The sequence below is a fragment of the Cyanistes caeruleus genome, chromosome 12 (assembly GCF_971803275.1).
Source record: "Cyanistes caeruleus chromosome 12, bCyaCae1.hap1.1, whole genome shotgun sequence".
NCBI classification, from domain to species: Eukaryota; Metazoa; Chordata; class Aves; order Passeriformes; family Paridae; genus Cyanistes; species Cyanistes caeruleus.
The window spans coordinates 13003342-13020392 of NC_141712.1; the positions used below are offsets into that span (position 1 = coordinate 13003342).

General features: G+C 35.0%; 1 protein-coding gene across 2 annotated transcripts in view; it reads right to left on the bottom strand.

Moving 5' to 3' along the window:
- The window catches only part of ESRP2 (epithelial splicing regulatory protein 2), a 168701-nt gene that overhangs the window by 126758 nt on the left and 24892 nt on the right, over positions 1-17051 (bottom strand). For both annotated transcript variants that reach the window (XM_086847261.1, XM_086847262.1), the window contains one exon: positions 3065-3134. The gene's annotated coding sequence lies outside the window, so the exon portion shown is untranslated. The remainder of the gene's footprint in view (positions 1-3064; positions 3135-17051) is intronic.

The following is a 17051-nucleotide window of genomic DNA, read 5'->3' on the forward strand; positions in this document are numbered from 1 at the left end:
AAAATAGGGATACTAATAGGAATTCAAGGCATGTGTTAACATTCAGAATCTTGAGCAGAATTCTTTAGGCAAACAAGAAGGCAAACAAGAATGAGCTGCAAATACTGTGTACATTAGTCCTAGACAAACATATGCAACAGAATAAAATGAGCTGTCATTCATTCACTTTACTTCTATTTTTTTCATTTTCATTTCCAAATGAATACATAGTCTGAAAGGAATCCTGCTCCCTGATCTTCTCTATGATTTGCCAAAACTAGAAAACTTGCATGAAGTGTTTTCATGAAGAGAGGTGTAGTTTAATTTTTTCCCTCGTGTTCAGTTTTGAAGGATCAGTGAGTGAACAGCACATCTATCAACGTGGAGAAAAAAACTGGAATATTTCTTAATAATGATGTTGCAGCTATGCTGATGTAGGTATTAAGAAACAATGATTTTATAGTCTAAAAACTGTTTTATGAACAAACAGAAGCTCAGCAAGTAGAAAATTGTCACTGAAATATAGTCAATCTGGTACATGCTTACTAAAATCAGACATATTTAGCTGTTAATTTTGCCTTATAAAACACAGTGATTATCTATCCTTATCACAGCTCTTTTTCAGTTTACTGCTTATTACAAAATACCATTTGTTAATGTAATCTTAACATTATTACAGTAACATTTTATTGATGCATGTCTGTGTGTGTAACAGAATTTACTGGTTAACTATTCAGCTTTTTATGGCTTAACAAGCAGTGTGCACTCACAAGTGTTCACAGCCTAACTATTTAATCTCCTTTATTCTTCCAAGGATCTTATTATTAGCAGGAGTTTGATTTGTTAATTCTTAATTTAATTGAAATTTAGAAGATTTATATAGTATTTGCACATCAATTGTAACATTAGCTCTTCATTCACAAAATTCTCCTTTTGGTGTCACGTGTCTCTTTTAGGTGGTCATCCCTATGTTTAACAAAAATAATTGGGAAATTCTACATGGTTTGAGTAGGATAAATCAGCTTTTGTAACTATAAAAAACTCCAAGAAAGTGCAGATGAACAGTTCTACATATTTTCCATGAACAAACAAGCTAAATTAAGCAAAATAACTGTAACTATGAAAAAATAATCCTATAATTGGAATTCCAAAAACAGCCTAAGTAACCTACATTCCTTTTTTCTCCATTCCACACAAATTCTCTTGATAATCTTCCTTCCATCCAGAAATGAACAGTGAAGGGATAACATACATACACACATACATATATAAGAATAATCAAAATCAAAATGAAGGATGTACAGTCAGAGTAACAAGACTTTGCTATTTTTCTGGCCACACTTGATCTCATGACGTCAGAAAATGAAGTGTCATTGTGTGCCTTAAACAGAGCTTTTCATTCAATTTTTTTTCATTCCTCCAGAAGAGGAACTGTGTTAGGTGGATTTGAGTACTGCTCTTTTTGCATGAAAAAAACCCAATCTTCTTCATTCTTCCTGTTCTATTTAAGTAGTTTCATTGCTGGCTCTGATGACAGTCATGTAATCTCCTAATTCATATGTAATGTAAAATCTGGCTAATGAGTGGCAAGATTTATTTTCATATAACCAACTACATATATAATGTGAAAATCTAGATGCTAGAAATATTCAGCATCTTAACTCTTAACTTTTCTGATTTGCTTAGTTGAATCCCCTTAGAAATGGAGATAATATTAGTTGAATTTTCAGACTTTGAACAGAATGCTTGCTTATCATCTAAAATTAAATTATTTGCATTTTTAAAGAAAAATGTCTGTGCTTATCACTATAGTTGCCAGTGCAGAGAGGACCTGTACCTAACAATGGGATGCACAATTAAAAAAAAACCAAAAAAAACCTCAAAACATTCGCATGCATTAAAAAAAAAAGCAGTTTAAATCAGCAATTTAAGCCAGGGCATAGAAAGGGGCATTAGAATACAATATGCAGCTGTATTTTATGCTCTACTGCAATGAAATGAAATTTTAAAATGAGCTGGAGGCTACACACTTCTCTAAAACACATGGCTATAGACACTCCTGGAATCATGATAAAGGCTAGTAATTTATCTTAGTTTTAAAAAAAACTCCTATAAGTTCACACTTGCAATTAATTACTGCATTTAAAGAAAGAACATCAAGTGACTGAACAAGATGTTTTAGCACAGAGTTACAATTAAGTCCTCCTTTCTTTATCTGATCATCTCTGTAACACGCAAGGAAATACCACCAGGCATGGATTAGTGGTACTACTCCTGAAGCTGTGGGTAACTTGGAGAGATATTCCATAATCCTTCACTCATAGCAGAGGATCCCAGCTTCAGAGGGGCTCGTAGGAACACTCTATATATTTAGCACATAATGAAGAGAGAAGCTTTGGGCAAGGCAAGTATGTAGGGAGAGGGAAGGTTGTAAATTTTTAAATGTTTCAAGAACTATAACTGTTACTAAATGACTGCACAGTTACACATGATATATCTATCATTTGTAAAGAGACGGGATTGTGAAAAAAAGCAGGATTAGAACAGAATGCTGAAATCAGTTTAAAGAACTCAAAAACTGTTCTCTCTTGAAAGGTTTATACCATAATATTCATAAAGTATCTATAAAGATAGATTTTTCAAAACCTAGAGAAACATTTAGCCACAGCATTCTGCTACTAACAAACACATAAAATAAATAAATAAGTGCTAGCTCGGATAGACTTAAAAATGCTGCAGTGTAATAAACATATCTATGAACTCTTACAGAGTGTTGATACTTTGATATGCTTCTGAGGAGGAAAACTAAGAATATACAACTGTTTTTCATATGATAGTTTGTGATAGACCAGGTGGCAAACCAATTACAAAATTTTGACTTCCTAAAGTCCTTATTATATTTTCTCTTACTCTAATTTTTTTTTTCTAAAGCTTCCACTTAAAATTATTTGTAATAAGCAGAAAAGAAGAATGCCATTCAAATAGCACTAAATTGGGTATGTCTCTACATAACATAAGTCAAAATCAACATTCCGACTTGAATGTATGTTGTGCATCCCTTTGTTACAGGTAAAGTACATCTTACCTTTATCTTTGCCAATTATGTGCTTCATCTTGAACATTATTTTCTCTGAGAATTGCTTCTGCTTGTAAAACTGAAAAAAACAAACAAGAAATGGTCACATTGTACTTTCTTAAGGTCATAATATAAATTGTCACTCCTGTTACTATAGAAACAGAGTGGATTTCATCATTCTAATGCATGCAGCGATAATTGTTCTGCTTTCACTCTATGGATAGGTAGTTAATGGTGCCAGTTGCTGTTAGCACAGACACAGACTATTGTCATCTAAGCACAAAGCTGCTGTCTCCTGTTCTGTCACTGTGAGCTTTCCTAACCATCAGCAATTCATAAGGGAACATTCAGGCAGAATGAAGAGCTGTTCACAGGCCTCCTTTCTGTGGCTGAAATAGAATTCCCTGCAGGAATTATGTTTTCAAATGAAAACCAAATAAATACACAGAGTGTTTCTTCAGATTGTCCTGTCACATTATTGCACAAAACTGTTTTCTGAGTGGTAGCTTATAAAATTAAATTGTATTGAGTAAAGCTTCAGTTGACATCCTATCTATAGAGCAAGCTTTCAGTGGTACAGCCAGATACCATGACACACATCTCTGTGCAACTGCGTATTTAAACCTTGAGATTATAAACAGATCAATGGGTGCTAAATAAATGTAAATACTGCTGTTGTGAAAGGTTACAGTTATTCCACGGGTGCTCAAATTTAGGCTCATTTAGAACATGGAAGTGGAAAGTAACACAAAGGGAAAGCAATATGGGATAAGAGAACAGCTGTCCAAATTCCAGCATTATCTAGTCTCAATCCAAAATTTAGGTGCACCAGTTTTAAAACAGATGCACTCTCAAATAAGCAGATAGCAAGTTACTAAAACTATTGTTATCACTTTTGCTCAGGTTTGGCTTAAAACATGAAATATTTATTCCCATTCAGTTATTCTCAGTTCATGTTAATTTGGTGATAATTAATGGAATATTATCCCCCATTATAATAGGGAATATTATCTCCTTATAAGAGATGCAGCTAATGTGTAGTTAAAATATTAACAAGGTTATTCTTTATAAGGATAACTGCAATGCTTAATATAGATTAGTCAAGCATACAGATACTTTTCTTAAAATTGGCATGCTTCAAATCAATAGGGTTACAGTTTAACTATAAAACACTATACTTAGCCTTCCTCACTCAACACCATGAAATACATAAATTGTACACAGGATCGTATTTCCCTCTGACATATGTCTGTGCAATTTGGTTCTGAAACTCTTTCAGAAACCAATACTATATGAAAAGCAATTGGCTTTTCTTGTCAGTTTTCCCAGTCTAAAACTGACAAAAATGCTGTAATGAGTTAGAGAAATGTATCATCAAAAATAGACATTTATGCACAGTACTATGAAAACTGAATTATGGCTGGAATTATACTTGGAAAGGTCTGTTTAGATGTCCCATCTGTGAAGACAGAAAATTATAACAGATGAAATGTTGATGGTGGTATAATTTGTGAATACCTATAATGACATTAGCTGTTGCTGGAAAGATAAAACCACCAAGCCATACAACTCCTGTACAGTTCTTCTCAGATCCTAAGAATTGTAGCATATAGATTCTTACTCATGAGATTTTATGCAGTGTATCCCTGAATGTCTCTGACTCCTGAGGTTTTCCCAATTTCCCTGGGAATCATCTCTCTGTTATTCATACATTTGTACATACATACCCTACTTATTTTGTATTTAGGTCACATCAGCTATGTGCACACAGCAGCACCAAACAGGTCACCATATGTCCAAAAATTACACATATATTTACCATGTATGTACATCCTGAAATGCATTCCATTTACTACAGTGAGCATATACATTTGTTCAGAAAAATTGTAACCACAAATAGAATTTTGGCAACATATCAGCTACACAGTAAACTCAGTCTTTTGTAGAAATATCAGGGTTCCTGCATGAGTGCTCTGTAGTGCACATATACATACAAATTCCTCACAAATCTCAGGCAAATATGATAGTCCTGTGTTTTCTGAAGATTTTACTTTTTTGGCTGACAGCCAGGCTGAAAAGATTCTGCTGGAGCCCTATAAGCCATATTTGGTGATATCTCACTTCCTAGCAAGCATATATAAAATTACATGAGAGAAGAAACAAGGATCTAATTCTCCCCCCTTTGACAAGAGCCCAGTGGAAAGAAAACCAGCAATGCTCTCTGCCAATGTGGCTTGCTGCAGAAATGGCTGTGACCATGATTCCTGCCCTTCAGGCCCTGGCACATTTGCCCACAACCTGGCTCATTTGCTCAGGACAGGCATTGAGCTGGGACTTGGAACAGAAACAAAGTGTGATCAGTGAAGTTGTGTTGACTTTTTTTTTAGAAAGTGTTTGCTTTGAGCAAGTATAGCTAAAATAAATAGACTATAATAAGAAGAGAGTAATTTAGGCATGTTGCAGTAGCCAGCTTGACTCCCATAATACTTTGTTACAAGCAATATTAAATACTTCACTTTCATTAAGGATACTGCAGTGTATCACAGTATACTGTTTTCTAACCTGAACTGCACCAGAATGCACTGTGTGGCAAAAAGGCAAAGAAAAATTAAGTAAGAAGAAATTACATACAGTGGTATGAAGACCAGCACTACAATTAAAATTTGGAGAGCAATAGTCCAGCAAAAGTGCTATTCTTTTTATATTCCAAATATCAGGTAGCTACATCAGGACCTTGTAAGCAAAACTGAAGCATGTAAAAAACCTGTAATACAAACATGCAATATTTCAAAACAAGTCACCTGTTCAATTGCAGCATTTTTTATGATGAACAGTACAATCATAAAAGGCTGAATGAACTCAAAGACAAACCAGTTAGAAAAAGTTCACTGCAAAATACATCTACAGCTCATTTGTGAGATACTTGGATGAGATTGCATCTCTTTTTCAGGGAAAGATGGGGAGAGAATCTACATCTGTTATCCAGGTCTTTTTGAAATCCAGACAGATATTGCACACAGAATAAAATCAGTTTGCTTTCTTACAGGTGTCTTTTGGATGCAGCTGTTAATTTTCTTAATAGCTTTTGTGCTTTCCTTGTATTTTCCAAGTGCCCACCACTTGTCATGGTGGGCAACACCACAACAAACAGAAACATATGCACATTTACCAAAATCTAGAGCTCACAGTACACTTAATAGAACTTTTTAGACACTAATATGGAATACTTCCAGGCCACGCTCCCTTTATAGCTATTAGAGAGGGGATTGAGACAGGAAATTACTTATTAACAACATTTTAATGTAGACTGCCTTGTTCAGCAAAGCAAATTTGGTCTGGGAAGAAACCTTTCCCCATCAACTCTTAAAATGATTCAGGTAATATTCTGCCTGATCAAAAGACTAACCAATTTCCTGCTGACCACATCCTTCTCTGCTCTGACAGTGAATGCCATGAAATAAAAGCCTGTAGGTACATGTTGAAGTAAAAATATTTTTAGATTTTTAATCCCCTGGCTGGATACAGCCATATTAAATATAGATTACTTTTCATGACTAGAGATAAAATGGAATGAAAGTAGGAAAATTGTCACTGAATAAAAAAGAAGTGTGGCAATGAAGTATATCATGTAGTGTAGATAACACAGTACAGAGAAATCTAATGTATAAGTTCATCATATGAGGCAGAACAATGAAGATAGTATTTCTGATGTATATAATTTAATAATAAGAATATATATTCTTACTCTAATTCCATGCCTGAACCATTCCTGAATTTACAGGGTCTTATTTTAAAATGTCCTCTATACAAAATGAGATTCAAACCCTGCAACCACCATTTACATAGTCATGTCCCAGGACATAGAGAACATATAACAATTTTCCATTAAAAAAAATCTAAAACTCAGTGATATTTGCACTTAGTACACAAAACTTCAGTTGATTTTGCTAGTCTTGCAAAACAGAACAGTCCCATTGTGATGAAGGATTCCAAACAGCTTAGTATTATAAATAGCATGATGAGCTGATCTTTCAACTGAGTTTTCATTGTACAGGTACAGTCAACAAATTGAAGTTTTCCTGTTATAATTATAGATATGTTGACTTTCCATTGAGGTTTCAGAATATCTTCTTTTGTTATGGATAACATTTATATTTTCTAGAAATACATCTGCCTTTAATAGAGAGGTAAGTACCAACTGAGCAAACCAGCCAATCCTCTCTGTGTAGCTAACCACCCAAATGCCAAGAGTTCAGTGGGATGAAACTGTGCAGCTGCTGTGAGCAGTGAAATGACTGCTGGGAAGGACTTCTGTGACATTTGTCTCACTACCCACAGCACAGTTCAGCAGTAGACAGAGAGAAAAAACATTAAATACTATCTTTTAAACTATTACCCCAAATTTATCCAATTGATTGCAAGATTCATATAACTAATCTTTTCTGTCTGGAGCAGAGTGCATATAGGATGGATTGGGAAAAATGGAGGTGTTCCAAAGAATAACTCATAACATTTGCGTTACCTTCAATGGAAGTAGCAAGGCTTTCCTGTGAAAATGCTTCTTTGACTACTCCAGAATCCAAATTCCAAAAAAGCTGGAAGCTTCCTTTCATTAAAAAACTTAAATCCTTTTCTTAGTACATCTTAATGACATATATTAAAACCCAAGGGCAAAGAAAAAGGAAAATAACGCCCTGCCCTTTGTGCACTTTTTTCTACTCCAGTTACATAAATCAGTCATTTACAACAGGAAAAAAGGAACACCTTCACTTCCAACACAGGAGGAATATTGACGTAACTGACTACACAGCCAGTGGGGTGGTAAAAGTCCTGCATTTTTAAAAAAAAGTATTCTTTGATTTCCCCCCACTCCCCCAGAATAGTACCATTTTGTGTGTGATTTGTTCTGGTTAGGTTTGTTGGGTTTCTTTCCAGAACTAGCTCTTTTCTCAAAATGGCATGGCAGACATCTGAAACACTAATCAACTGAGAGACTGGAAAAGTTCTTAATGGACACAGCTCTGGCTAGTTTTCACAGAATAAACACAGCCACTTAGCAGTGACTGAATGTAAGGGCTCTGCTCCAAAAATAATGAAGAACTCCAGTTTTGCCTATTGCATAGAAGGAAAAAACATTGGAGTTCAACATCTTTCTGCTGATGAAAAAGTGTTATTTGGGTTGAAACTCCATATTAAAGTGTAATGTTCATTTTTGTAAAGTGAGAACCATTAAATAACACTGAAGTATCTATTATTGCACAGTGTTTAAAACATTTTTAACTCATGGTTCTATTTCTGGATACTTCTTTGTCCCTGTTTGAAATTTTGAAATTGTTCACAGCTCAAAGAGGAAACTGAAGGCAGCGTTTAAATAATTGTCTCTGCAGATGAGAGATAACTAAATTTTGAAGATCTAAGGAGTCAAGAAGAGTACAGTAGCACACAAAGCCAGTTTGATTACAGAGGGTCAAACTAGCCTATGTTTCATCAAGTGTTATACATTCTATTTTAAAAAAACCTTTAAACTTGTGGAAACTTCCAGTACATTACAGTATGTGGAATTGAGAGCATAAGCCTTCACCCCTGATATTGAACTGCCTTTGCAGAATTCCTCTCTCAAAATGTCTTCTATGAAGACTTCATATTAGCTAAAACAGCATGTTCACAGGATTCTCTTTTTACCACTCTTCCTAAGAAACAGGTGTCAGCAGACTGAAATTACTTCCGTTTCCAACGGTCCCTGCCCAGTTCTGAGCTCATGATCCATTCTCCAACTTCTGTTATTTTATTTATTTTCCTATTGGAAGATCATCTTCTACCAATGACTGCCTGAAGGGAGGGTCATTTGAAAACCTCACCAGTTATGAGAGACAGTATTGTGCTCAAACCGGACACTGCTATAAACCAGCAGGAGTCAGCAGACAGGCACTGGCTAGTTCCAGAGCTGAATTTGATACTTTGTGTTTACATTAATTGTTTCACCATTTGAAACAAATGTTTATTTAAAGCTGATTGAGGTAAGAGCTGACACAGTGTGCCATTTATATCATCAGTGCCTTTGCCACTTCATCTCAGCAGGTTTTACTTTGAAGAAGCAAAAATAGCTTAATCAGACACTGAAAGAAAATCTTAATGTTCTGGTTAATCAGCAGCAGTCTGTGAAGAAAACAGCAAAGTAATGAAATCTCCACTTCTGAATAATTGTACTGGGGAAGCAGTGAGATTCCAGCATAAATTAATTCCTAGCATCCAGCTCAGTTTTCAGCTAGAATCAATCAGTCAAGTACTGAAACTAAATTCACAGCTCTTCACAGCACACCCTTTTTGGTAGGATGCAGAAAGATTAAAAAAATAAAATAAAATAAAGACACTAAATTATTTTTTTCCTACACAGGAGATCCATTATTTGTACAACAGAATTCATTTACTGATGTTGAGAATTTTAATAACCTTATGTTCTCAATGTTCCAAATCCAAGTGATGGAAGGCACATTGAGGTATATGCCTCAGAATTCTAACTAAATGTGATTTACTACTGGAGAAATGTTAGCAACTCTATCCTAACACCCCCAATCTTCTCTTGTTTTACATCATGTGCGATCTTTGCTCAAAGTTCATAAAATACTCAACCATAAATTTTGAAGAGAAGTCCACATTAACCATGCTTCTCAGACTGAATTTATCATCCTAACAACTTTTAAAAAGTATTTGAAAAAAAAAAACCAGCTAAAGGGATCTTTAAGATATATATATATATATATATATACCATTAAACCTGGGGGCTTCACCACCTTGAGGTGACAGGGAAGAGAAGGAGCCAGGAAAAAATTTAGCCACAATAGTATTTTATGCAGTGTCAAGTATCCAGTCACAGAAAATGAAAATCACATAAATAGAATGTAAGAGTAAGGTGCAAAAATGACATCCTAGTTTAGAATTGGGCTGTTATGGCTGAGCCAAATGTAGCTCTAAGATCATTCCACTTTAGCTAATCAGAATTTACAACTTGCTCCAATTTAAGTCTCTGAAGTGCCTGAAAACATCTTTTTGTAATTTTATTCCATCATTGCACACATCTGTCTCAAAGAAAAAGTGTCCTTAAATCCATGAATACAACATATGCTACTCATTCCACTCCTTTGGGTACTTGAAAAATCTTCCAGAGCCCAGTGAAATTTAAAAGCCATTAAAAAACAGCAGAAATTCTAGACCAATTAGAGAGCTGATAAAGGACAAAATTTATGTGGAAAAATATCCTTCTTGTGACTGGAATTAGCTAGAAAATGTCTCCATTATTCTGCTGTGCTTCAAGGCAAATGTCTAAACCTTTAACATCCCTCAAAAGTTTTAGCAATTTAAAAACCTGGAATTCTGAGAAACTTTTCTGAGGAGGAAAAAAGTATTTTTTTTTTACTAAGAAACCCATCATTAATTTAAACTCTAACTTGTGTAATCCCTAGAATCTAGCATTTTACAAAGTGGGATTTTTATCTGAAGAGAGACTCACTGCTTTTCATCTTCAGACTACAATTTCATGGCTTCTGCTGAGGGCCTCATGACAAGGAAGTTGATCAGTTTTTGTGGTAAAGAACAGTTCGCCCTAGAGATCAGTAATAATACCATATAATTTCAATATTATCACACCAACCACTGAAAAAGCATCCTGACAAAGGAGCATAAACTGTTCTGTGCTCAACAGGCCCATGTTTCCATCTAGGTGAGAAAGGAACTGAGAGTAAAAAGCTTTAAGTTTTCTAAAAATGTTATCAATACCAGGAACTGCATTCCTTAATATAATATGTCATTTTATATTAGAAAATAATATTATTTCAATTTTTGATCAGTTAAGGAATTTCTTACTGTCTAGTAATCCCTGCATCTCAAACAATTCATCTTGTCACCAATTATCAAATTACTGAACTAACTTTAGTAAAACAACACTAAAAAAAAGTAAAACTAGTTTAGTAAAATTAACAGTAAAACAAAGACTGTTGTAAAACTGTGTGTGCAATGCTGTAGAATTGACAACCTTTACTCCAGTCTCTTTTGTACTGAGTGAATTTTTTTAACTTATGGTGGTGGGAGAATTGCCTACCTATCTTACCATAAGAAGAAAACATGCACAATCTTTTGCTCTCTGATATTTTTTTTCACTTAGAGATTGTTTAAATGCTAAAAGATATTTTAGACTCTATTTCAGCAAATTACTGAGCTAATGCTACAAGAATCCCCTCATTTGCTCTTTTTCCTTCACCTTCAACTACAAGGGAAATAATTAATTAACCTGGGACCAAATCTGAAATGATCACATCAAAGAAACAGATCTGAGAATTAACAGTACAATAAACAGTTGTGTTTTCCAGAAAGATAACTGGAATGACTGTCAATAAATAAGCATCCTCTTAAGACTTCTGAAAAACAAACCAATTGGAAGCTCACCAATAAATGAATATTGCTGATAAGACAGAACACAGGGCACATAAACCTAAATATGATGGTTTTGCATCATTAGCACAGGAGACATATGCGTAACCTTTTCTCTTCTTGTCTCAGTATTGAACGTCCTGCTGTAAATGTTTCTAAACCACATCAAGTTAGAAGTTGACCAAGAATCAACTGAGAGTTTAATGTTGTAAAATGGAGTGTTGTTTTCTTATTTCTCATCACTCTCTGAAGGATGGTGATTCTTCTTTCCCCTTGATACAGAAGCTGAAAGCTCTTCATTCATTTGTTATGGTATCCCAGGAAATCAAGAGAGACAGAAATTACATTGTCATGACCACAGCTCTCACCATTTGCTTTCTGACTATAGTATCTCAGATTTCAGTTTTGTTTTTAATGCTTGCTAGTGACCCATATCAATGCAGTTTGAAGACATTATTATGTAAAAGTCACTACAGAGTCCAAATTAAAGACCTCATAATTGATCTGAATGATGGGTCTGTCCATAGCAGAAGGCTTGAATTGCAAGGCTTGCTTCTCCTTAAACTAATGGTAGACTCCTCTGTGGTCTTAGCTTCACTCTTTATTGCTTAAATTAGAATATCAAAATACAGTAGTTAGTAAAGATGTTTTGGACCACATTCATCTCTGCAATTACTCCTGCAACTTGAAAAAGTAAAAGTAAGCATTTTTTCTTTAAAAAATCACAATGGAACCAGTGTTTTACTGTGAGCAGAACTTATTGTTATTATATAGATATAATTTAATTATATCTATTAGAAATTTAGAAACAGAAAAATAAAGCTTAAGCAACAGAAAGAAATGAAAGATTTTAAACACTGTCTAGGTACCTGGCTGCACAGATGCCACAAACAAAAAACCTCAATTGGCTTAAACTAGTGGTTGTCCACTTTGTGGTCACTAGATATTAATTTCCATAGTTTGGGAAAACTTTTAAACTTGTTTCTTTGTGACAAAACTCAACATAACTGCAAAGTTGATGAAAATTATCATGAGCAGAGGAAAAGTAAGGTAGTAAAACTACTTTTTGCATACTGCAATAAAATTGTATTAAGCAATGCAGAAATGTCTTCCTTGGCAGTAGTTAACCACAGGTCAGTTTGTTTTAAGCCAGATTTTGGGTGCAACTCAGCCACTGTATTTGCTACTCAAACTCTATCCAACATCATTGTAAAAGTGATTTTACAAGCAGAAATTATTCAATGTCAACTGAAACAGAACTTTGGCACTTGTTCTTTAATCAATAATGGACCACATATCACAAGAAGAAAGATGTTGGTGTATCACAGCTGCTATAAGAACTAGCAAAATCCTGGGAATGAGCAAGGCTGGAAAACTGTAGCAGCCAGCCCTGTGATGCTGCCACAGCAGACAAGAACATAAACTTCTTGCTGAAATAGTTGGCATAATCAAAAAATATATAAACCACCTGAACAGACCAGCTCAGCAAGAAAGTGTCTACCTACAAGGTTATCCATGACACTTGATTGATTTCTGTTATCCTCTAGGATTTAAAGAGCCTTATACCAACATAAACCAATGCAGTATAACCCTAGAATATCTCCTCTATCCCAGTTATTTCAAGCCAGAGATGTTTTAGGGATTCTGAAGGAGAATTCCATTGTAATGTAGCTCAACAGCTGCCAGGATCTAGCCAGTCAAACAGACCTAACACCAGGACCCAAGGAAAACCCCCTTCCCTGTTGAGTTAACAGAACACAAATGCATAATCCCTGACATGGAAATGCACCCTCAACATGACTTACCCATGGGCTCCTACATTCCTGCTCTCTCACTTTTATAAGGGATATTTATTTATGTCCCCTTCCCTTCCACCAACACAGATATGTGCAGCCAATAAGTCTGGGAGTGGAAAACCACATTTTCACCAAAGACCGATTTTCTGAAAAGCACAATCACAGCACCACATATGCACCAGTGTCAGACCAGCAGCAGGCTGCAAACTTCTGATCACAGATGGCTGGGTTTGGCTTCAGTCTCCTAGGAACTATAGCCTAACTTCTTACTGGTTTGTGTATTTTATAGTCCACTTGTATGTCAGTAAAACTGAAACCCATTTCTATGTAATGCTCTCCGTGGTTTTAAAATGTATTAGTGTATCTCACAGATTCTCTGGTAGGAGATCATTGATCCTGCCAGAGGGGGGAAAAAAAGAAATCTTTTAAAAGATCATGTTTACTATATTTGAAATTATATGCTACTGATTTGCTAAATGGAGAGATTAGGCAAAGTGCAACTAAGAAACACAACTGAGCTTTCTTTGGATACTGAATACTTTGTAACAGTCTACAGAAATTCTTTATAATTAACCTCAAGAAAACTGTTACTGCAGTTCATTTAATCAGAATTCTTGCTAGCACAATTTCTTGTCTACGCCTACTTACAGGGTAAGAAATCACTTACTACTGAGTCATTACAAAACCTCTCCTGGAAATTACTTTCACTGACAAAAACAAACAAAAGCCAAAATTCAATTCTGTATTGTTTAGTGTCCTCTCAAAAAGAGCCAGCACATAAAGATTAAAAACATTTATGTGAATGATGAAAGTAAGAATTTAATTTATGCCTTATTTTCAGCCTCTTGTTAAACAAATCTTTCATTTGTTTGTCAAGGAAGATTTCATCCTTAGGTCAGTTCTTTTCTATATGTAATCCTCATGTCAGATACTGTACAGAATACACATTTGTCTTCTACCTATAAATTAATCAAGCTAAAAAATTGCAACGGTTTTTCATTCTCACACGAAGACACTTGTGAATTCTAGTTGTTAAACCAAAGAAATTATAATATTCTTGTTATCTTCTGTGTTTTTTCCTAATTTCCATAATATAATGACAGAGATCAGAAAAAGCCCAAATGATGTAAAAAAGTTATTTTAATCACATCCAAATCCATACTAATTATTCTAATACATTTATTTACAGAGTTCAGAAAAAAGAAATAGGAAGATGCATAGTGATTTTCCACTGGACTTTTATCTCTCCTTATGTTTTCTTAATCTATTCAGGGTGTCTGATGTAGCAACTGTTATTTTACATCTTTTAGTACTTAAATACAGTTTAACTGATATTTTATACACAGAGGAGTAAGTTATCTACTTGAGCAAAGACTTCAAAATTAGTGCTTTCTGATGCTATTTTTACTCTACTGAGCAAGAAGCTAGAAAGACAAAAATTGTTATATTAGCTTGATTATGCCTATGATTAGCTCAGTCTTGTCTCCAGTGCTGGCCAATATCAGACAGTGATTGCAAAAGCATAACAGTTTTAAATCTTTGTAGGCAAACCAGGGAATTATTTTGTTAGGCTCCAGGCTTGCTGTAGAGGTGAAAGTTTTCTAATAATTCTTAAAACCCCACAACATTAATGCAGTAAAAATCATACTAAAGTGTACAAAAAGGCAAAATTCTATTCTGTAGTTACAACTAGAAAAACTTGAAAACCAAACTTCCTATGTCAGCTTAGAAGTGTCTCTCTTACAGAGGGCTCTAAAGCCCATTTCTCAACTGTTTAGTAATTCTGCTTCTAGATGCTAGGAGCAATATTTTACAGATCAGAAGATGGCCTGGGACCTTGCTGAAGGGAGGAGGTAAAATGCTCTATTGGATTTGTGGTAGAAGAGAACTCAGTAGCAGATTTAACAGGCCCTGCAGAACCCAGTCTGGATGAACACAGAAAAGTCACAGCTGCAAAATAAGCAAGAAGGTTTCAGAGAAGTGATCATAGGAAGTACATAGTAAAGGTAGTCCTTTCTAAACTGAAAAGTGAGGATGTAAAACAAAGTCTGAGGTTCTGGGCATGGTTTTGGTCCTCCTTAGGCTATAATCATGGTCATACAACAGCACCCAATTCTCACATCCATCTTATGTGAAACATATCTACATTATTGTCTTGGTGAAGTCAGCACTAGGAGCTTAAATAATGAACTTTTAAAGAATTGGTCTAAGTGCTAATTTCTGTGAAGACTTTAGACCTCAGACCTCAGGTCTCTTTTTCCATGATTATTCCCAGTTCCTGCATATGAATTTCACAAACCTAAGACTTCATTTTAAGACACCAGAGAAAATCCATTTATTTCAGTTTCCTACTTTAACTTATAGTAAGAACTAGGCTAGATTTCCCATTACGTTGTATGAACTACATTTGGATATATTTAGCATGCTCTATAATTCAGTATTTCAGCTTGATAAAACAGACAGAAGACCCCAGAACTAGAGAAATGTATTAGTTTGTTATACCAAATGAATTCAGAGTGCATATGAGCAAAGGGAGGGTAAAGAAAAACATGTCAAGGTGAACATCTAATAATTTGTAAAGGTTTCTGGTTCTACAAATAATACAACCACTTATGTATTTGAAATTAGGTGTTTCTTGTGAATTCTTGTAGCAGCTGGTGAGATCCCTGCTGCAGGTCATGCATGACAGTACAAGAAGAGTAAACAAAACCAGGCATAGCTTGTCCCAGAGAAAGGAGATGGGAACATTTTGCACAGAGATTGCATTTTAATTTGATTAAAACTTCAGCACTGCTCATGGCATTAAACCATTTAATTAATTTACTGGAAGATTAGTTTCAATGCTATGCCTTTTAATAGAAACTTTACCTGCAAGCCAAAGTTTCTGAAGTGAGCAAGACAACCAGCATACTTCAGATACCAAAGTAACTCTTATTTAACAAATTGTGTACATAATTCTAAAACAATCTCATTAAGATCTTGATTGAAAGCAGGAATGCTCTGTTTTAGTCAGGGTAAAAAGAGGAGTTACTATCAAAAGTGAAGCTGGCAGAGTATTGTTTTTCCTATTCATCAGTATTCTGTCATGAAAAACAAATCCATTGCAGATCACAATGAAAGCAAGGCTTTATATGTGTTCATGGAAGTATAAGAGGGAACTCTTGTCTCAGGTATTCACTGTTAAATTCAGATCCAAATCCTTGGCTTAGGTAATTCACCTGCTGCTAACATCCAAGCTACTGCCCATCCATCCAGACAGCAGGTTTGCTCATCACTTCCCTATTGATGGGATTTTATACCTGAACAGGTCAACAAAGAAACAGATACTAAGAGCTGCAGCCTGAAAGCAAACCATTTAGAGATGAGAGCTCAAATACAAACCAGCAAGTTCAGGAAAGACATTATATTTCTCAATGTGCTGTTGACAATGGCTGTAATTAATTTTTGGCTCACAGGTAGTAATTTTCCAAAAATAATGAGAATTTGTTGTGTTCCAGCACAGCTTCTATACAGAGAAGCCGTGAAAATACACCATTATCAAGATTCACACAGTAAGAAGGAATGAAAAGAAGGATACTTGGCAGAAAATTTCTCCAATTTGCAGGGCAAGCTATGTGTATCCTTCAACTTCTCTTTGTTAATAAACACAGATAAAAGGACATGACAACTGTGCAGGGCTCCTTTACATGAATGGAGAGCATATGAGAACATGCATGATTTTTAAACTTTCTGTCTGAAAAAATGTACAGAATATGAAGTCCTTATGCTTGCTAGGT